Here is a 7,233-nt window from a genome sequence, read left to right on the forward strand (position 1 = left end):
ACAGCCTGAGGCATGCCGTGTGTTCTCCTGGGGATGTTGTTCCTGGATCACAGGACTCTGGCAGGCTGCGCAGGCTCCCGGGGGGGGGGTGTGGATAGTGACCTGTGCTTGCACATAGGATTCTTCGTGGCTGCAGCAGCAGTGTTAGCATTTCATGCCCCTCTCTGGTGTTAGAGCTGATAGCTGCAGCTTGCACCTGTCTTTGGAGCTCATTTAGGCAGTGCCCTGCCTTCTGTGGGCAGACAAGGAAGGAATCCCTTCTCCTTGTGCATCCAAAAACAATGGTCTCTTGCCTCAGGCAGATCCAGACTTTTTCCCAGACTCCCTCCCGGCTAGCTGTGGTGCACTAGCCCCCTTCAGTCTGTGTTCATGCAACCAACCCCAGTCCTGTCCCTGGGGTCTGACCTCCAAAGTCTGAGCCTCAGCTCCCAGCTCCCAGCCCCCACCCCCACTGGTGGGTGAGCAGACAAGCATCTCAGTCTGGTGAGTGCTGGTTGGCACCTATCCTCTGTGCGGGAATCTCTCCACTTTGCCCTCCGCACCCCTGTTGCTGCGCTCTCCTCCATGACTCCAAAGCTTCCCCCCCTCCACCCCCTGTCTACGCCAGTGAAGGGGCTTCCTAGTGTATGGAAACTGTTCCTCCTTCACAGCTCCCTTCCAGAGGTTCAGGTTCCATCCCTATTCTTTTATCTCTGTTTTTTCTTTTTTCTTTTGCCCTACCCTATTATGTGGGGAGGTCTTCTGCCAGCATTCAGTAGGTTTTCTGTAGGAGTTGTTCCACATGTAGACGTATTTCTGATGTGTTTGTGGGGAGGAAGGTGATCTCCACGTCTTACTCTTCCACCATCTTGAAGGTCTCCCCTCTTGCATGTTTCTTTTACCCTGTGTGATCAGATAAGTGAATGACTGTGTTAATGATGAGGTAGAATATAAACAGCTTCAGTGCTTTCCTATGGTGTGTTTCTTCAGTTCATCCTGTGAAATCCTTAAAAGTGTTAATGTCCAGAGACCACACAAAGGCATACTTAATTGTTAAATGCATTGTTATGAGGGAAAACCAGATACTAGCATCACATAAAACCTTTCCATGATGACACTTTAAGCACAGTTGAGTATAGCATTTGTGTAAAATCAGATTAATATGTCCTAAACTATCCATTATAGAGAGACCTCGGGGGATGACCATCATTTTAACTGCTAAAAATAGAGGGAGAGAAAGGTCAGGTGATAATGGAGCACATCTGAGTTCCAGCTCTCTTGACAAAAATTTACTATGATTTCTGTAAACTTTCTTTTCTTGTATTTATAACATGCATTCCTCTTTATTTTATGTCTCATGGTTTGCATTCTTCCAAATAACTCAACTATAGTTATTCTTCATTTTGGATTTGACTCTGTAGAAATTCTCTGAGCATTTTTTCACCTCTTGAGTCTTAAGAGAGTGTTACACTTTCTTAAGGTTGTATTAGATGATGCCTTCTTAACACTATGTACAACAGAAAATTCTAAGAACAAAGATTCTGAGAAGGGGTTTAATCAATTGTGTCTCTTCCCTTGGGTGAGGTAGATAGATCACTCTGTGAGAACAGATGCCAACATCCTGCTCAACCATGCCCAAAAAGACACAGTTAGCAATATAGAACTATCCACTGATGAGGTGCAACTGAATTTCATTGTATTGCACTTTTATTGCAAAATGATGTACATTATTCTAGTGTTAATTAAAATATCAACATTCAAACTTTAAATGACTCAGTGAGAATAAATGTTCACCATGATTACATCAAAGTTTTGGGGCTATAGTTAATATTCTCCACATTTTCTTGACCTTCTGGATGCATGACATAAGTCAAATATAGAAAAAAATCCTAAGCCAGTATGTTTGGTTTTCAGATTCAGAAAGAAGAGAATTAATGATAACGGATTTTGCCTAAGCATGAGTAATTCCCAGACCTCTTGGGAAGTTGTATTGTACTTGAGCCAACTTCTTCATCCATTCCATTATACATTTCTACTTTCTATGCTCCAGGCTTTGGGAATATGGAGGTGAAAAAAAGCATAGTAATTCAGGGCCCAGACCATCCCTGAGTAAGTTCTGTAGTTTGATTAGTCTGAAATGCTTGTGTGCCTTCATGAAAAATATTTATTATGCCTTAACTATACACCTGGAAACAGGTGTTGGGATATGTCAGTGATTTAAATAAAGATTTTCACCTTTATGGGGTATGTGTTCTGGTGGGGAAGGCAGAGAATAGAACAATAGACATAATAAAGGTAAATTTTATGGAGTGCTAGAAGTGATAAATGTATTTTAAAAAGGAAAGGATCCTGGCAGGGAGAATCAGTAATACAGTCATGAGGGAGCAGTGAGGAAAAATGTACAGGTTGCAATTTTAAATAAGGTGGTTGGGATAAGCCACAATGAGAAGACATTTGAGCAGAGTTGAAGAAGATAAAAGCTTATGTGCATAATTGGGAGAAAAAACATTCAGGGAGGGGGAACAGCCAGATCCGTTGACCTAAGGCAGGAGAATGTCTGCCATGTTTGAGCAACATGGATGGTTAGTGTGTATGGAGTGAATTGACACCAGTATGAATATGTGAATGTCTTTTAATGCCCAACCCAAACCTGGATGGAAGGTTTGGGTGCAATTAGCCTACAACATAATGAAAAAGGAACCAGTAAGTACTGAGCACGTCATTTTTACCCAGCACCTTATGCTTTCTTATTTCATCTTTACATTAATCTATTGAGGTCATTATTATAATCCCATTTTACAAATTGGGGTGGTAACACATAGATAGGTTATAAGACCAAGACTACAAAGCTATTAAGAAATGGGGCTGAGATTTGGTCCCTTCAAATCCTGAACTCTCAAACTACACTGTCCAACCTCACTAGTGCTTATGGCTTTGAGTTTCAGTTTCTAAACAAAGCAGCCAAAAATATCTAAGGGTTACTAAAACTCAGCCCCAGGGCTAGCACATAGTGTCATATTGGCTAATGGGGTCAGAAGTGACTGTGACTCCCACTTGTTTTCTCTCACTTGCTTATTTCCCAGAACTCCTTTCCTGGTTTACGGGAAGAGAAGTTGAAGGTGACCTATGTATGGCTCATGGACATTAAGAGTTGCAGCCTCTATGAAAAACAACCTGCCAAAGAGAGCCATATGACCAGTCTCTATGTCCCACTTAAGGTCCCCGTTAGGTCACATTCCTGAGCAGTCATCTGATAACAGCTGCTTCCTCTTCCCAGCATGGAACTGCTGGAGTATTCTGGGAGCAGTCAGCTGGGCTAAAGTCATCAAGGTCATTAACAACCCTGCCTCTAGGTAGAGGTATGAGTCATTCTGGGAGGAAAACATACCCATTTTGGCATCTCAAGATGAGCACAGATCAAGTTCCCTTTTCAAACTCCTGAGCATCTGAAAAGCATTGTTTTCAGATCCAGCATCTTTTCTGACCACAACACTATGAGATTAGAAATGAATTACAGGGAAAAAAATGAAAAGAAAAGACACATGGAGACTAAACAATATGGTACTAAAAAATCAAGAGATCACTGAAGAAATCAAAGAGGAAATTAAAAAATACCTAGAGACAAATGACAATGAAAACATGATGATCCAAAACCTATGGGTTGCAGCAAAAGCAGTTCTAAGAGGGAAGTTTATAGCTATACAAGCCTACCTCAAGAAACAAGAAAAATCTCAAATAAACAATCTAACCTTACACCTAAGGAACTAGAGAAAGAACAAACAAAACCCAAAGTTAGCAGAAGGAAAGAAATCATAAAGATCAGAGCATAAATAAATGAAATAGAAACAAAGAAAACAATAGCAAAGATCAATAAAACTAAAAGTTGGCTCTTTGAGAATATAACCCAAATTGATAAACCATTAGCAAGACTCATAAAAAATAAGAGGGAGAGGACTCCAATCACTAAAATTAGAAATGAAAAAGGAGAAGTTACAACAGACACTGCAGAAATACAAAGCATCCTAAGAGACTACTCCAAGCAACTCTATGCCTATAAAATGGACAACCTGGAAGAAATGGACACATTCGTAGAAAGGTATAACCTTCCAAGACTGAAGCAGGAAGAAATAGAAAATATGAATAGACCAATCACAAGTAATGAAATTGAAACTGTGATTAAAAATCTTCCAATAAACAAAAGTCCAGGACCAGATGGCTTCAAAGGTGAATTCTATCAAACATTTAGAGAAGAGCTAACACCCATCCTTCTCAAACTCTTACAAAAAATTGCAGAGGAAGGAACACTCCCAAACTTATTCTATGAGGCCACCATCACCCTGATACCAAAACCAGACAAAGATGTCACAAAAAATGAAAATTACAGGCCAATATCACTGATGAATATAGATGCAAAAATCCTCAACAAAATACTAGCAAACAGAATACAGCAACACATTAAAAGGATCATGCACCATGATCAAGTGGGATTTATCCCAGGGATGCAAGGATTCTTCAATATACACAAATCAATTAATGTGATACACCATATTAACAAGTTGAAGAGTAAAAACCATGTGATCATCTCAAGAGATGCAGAAAAAGCTTTTGACAAAATTCAATACCCATTTATGATAAAAAAAAAAAAAACTCTCCAGAAAGTGAGCATAGAGGGAACCTACCTCAACATAATAAAGGCCATATATGACAAACCCACAGCAAACATTATTCTCGATGGTGAAAAACTGAAAGCATTTCCTCTAAGATCAGGAACAAGACAAGGATGTCCACTCTTGCCACTATTATTCAACATAGTTTTGGAAGTCCTAGCCATGGCAATCAGAGAAAAAGAAGAAATAAAAAGGATACAAATTGAAAAAGAAGAAGTAAAACTGTCACTGTTTGCAAATGACATGATACTATACATACAGAATCCTAAAGATGCCACCAGAAAACTACTAGAGCTAATCAATGAATTTGGTAAAGTTGCAGGATACAAAATTAATGCACAGAAATCTCTTGCATTCCTATACACTAATGCTGAAAAATCTAAAATAGAAATTAAGGAAACACTCCCATTTACCATTGCAACAAAAAGAATAAAATACCTAGGAATAAACCTACCAAAGGAGACAAAAGACTTGTATGCAGAAAACTATAAGACACTGATGAAAGAAATTAAAGGTGATACCAACAGATGGAGAGAGATACTATGTTCTTGGATTGGAAGAATCAATATTGTGAAAATGACTCTACTACCCAAAGCAATATACAGGTTCAGTGCAATCCCTATCAAATTACCAATGGCATTTTTTTACAGAACTAGAACAAAAAATCTTAAAATTTGTATGGAGACACAAAAGACCCCGAGTAGCCAAAGCAGTCTTGAGGGAAAAAAATGGAGCTGGAAGAATGAGGCTCCCTGACTTCAGACTATACTATAAAGCTACAGTAATCAAGACAATATGCTACTGGCACAAAAACAGAATCATAGATCAATGCAGCAAGACAGAAAGCCCAGAGATAAACCCATGTAACTATGATCAACTAATCTATGACAAAGGAGACAAGGATATACAATGGAGAAAAGACAGTCTCTTCAATAAGTGGTGCTGGGAAAACTGGACAGCTACATGTAAAAGAATGAAATTAGAACACTCCCTAACACCAGACACAAAAATAAACTCAAAATGGATTCGAGACCTAAATGTAAGACTGGACACTGTAAAACTCTTAGAGGAAAACATAGGAAGAACACTCTTTGACATAAATCACAGCAAGATCTTTTTTGATCCACCTCCTAGAGTAATGGAAATAAAAACAAAAATAAACAAATGTGACCTAATGAAACTTCAAAGCTTTTGCACAGCAAAGGAAACCATAAACAAGATGAAAAGACAACCCTCAGAATGGGAGAAAATATTTGCAAATGAATCAATCAGTCAATGGACAAAGGATTAATCTCCAGAATATATAAACAGCACATGCTGCTCAGTATTAAGAAAACAAACAACCCAATCCAAAAATGGGCAGAAGACCTAAATAGACATTTCTCCAAAGAAGACATACAGATGGCCAAGAAGCACATGAAAAGCTGCTCAACATCACTAATTATTAGAGAAATGCAAAGCAAAACTACAATGAGGTATCACCTCACACCAGTTAGAATGGGCGTCATCAGAAAATTTGCAAACAACAAATGCTGAAGAGGGTGTGGAGAAAAGGGAACCCTCTTGCACTGTTGGTGGGAATTTAAATTGATACAGCCTCTATGGAGAACAGTATGGAGGTTCCTTAAACAACTAAAAATAGGGGCTTCCCTGGTGGCACAGTGGTTGAGAGTCCGCCTGCCAATGCAGGGGGCACGGGTTCGTGCCCCGGTCCGGGAAGATCCCACATGCCGCGGAGCGGCTGGGCCCGTGAGCCATGGCTGCTGAGCCTGCGCGTCCGGAGCCTGCGCTCCGCAACGGGAGAGGCCACAACAGTGAGAGGCCCACGTACTGCAAAAAAATAAAAAATAAAAAAAATAATGTAGATAAAATTTACTTGGAGATAAAAGCTTTTGGAAAAAGTTATGGAGCATGAAGCTTGCCAGCCCCTTCTTATATTGAACATTCATGAGAATGATTTCTATTATTTAGTAAATCAGAGATTGAGAATTTGTAGTAAAAGGTACAACCTGAAGTTAGTATAAAAATTATATTTATTATTAAAATAAACAAAACTTTAGGACAGATGAAGCACAAAGCCACGAAGATAATTAATTGCTTTTGAGTGTGATATAGGCTGAACACAATGAAAAGTAATAATAATTATTTTTTTCAAATAAAATTATTAGCCTTTTGCACTGTGCATTGAGAAAATCCCTAATCCAGGGGCACTCACTTTTTGAGCCAAATAAGAGTCTATCAATTTCCAAAGCAAATCCCCTCATTGTGCAAGTATGAACTAATGAACACGAGAGTTTATGAGCCTTCCTCCAAGATAATTCTATTAAAATAACTGGGAGGCCTGGAACTCTGAAGAATGTTGGTCGTTTTTCAAATAAAATCACTCACATTTTTGACAATCAAATATTACATGCTAATATTTTTTCTGTACAAATCTTATTATTCAGAATCTAAATATTGTTTTTAGATTATAATTCTGCTTTAAATTAAAAAATTATATTGGATACAAACTTGGACTGGATATGTTATACCAAGCTGGTTGTTTCTTCCACAATTATTATTGTAATTAAAGTTCCTTAATGTTCTT

The sequence above is a fragment of the Stenella coeruleoalba genome, assembly GCF_951394435.1.
Source record: "Stenella coeruleoalba genome assembly, chromosome: 1".
Classification (NCBI taxonomy): domain Eukaryota; kingdom Metazoa; phylum Chordata; class Mammalia; order Artiodactyla; family Delphinidae; genus Stenella; species Stenella coeruleoalba.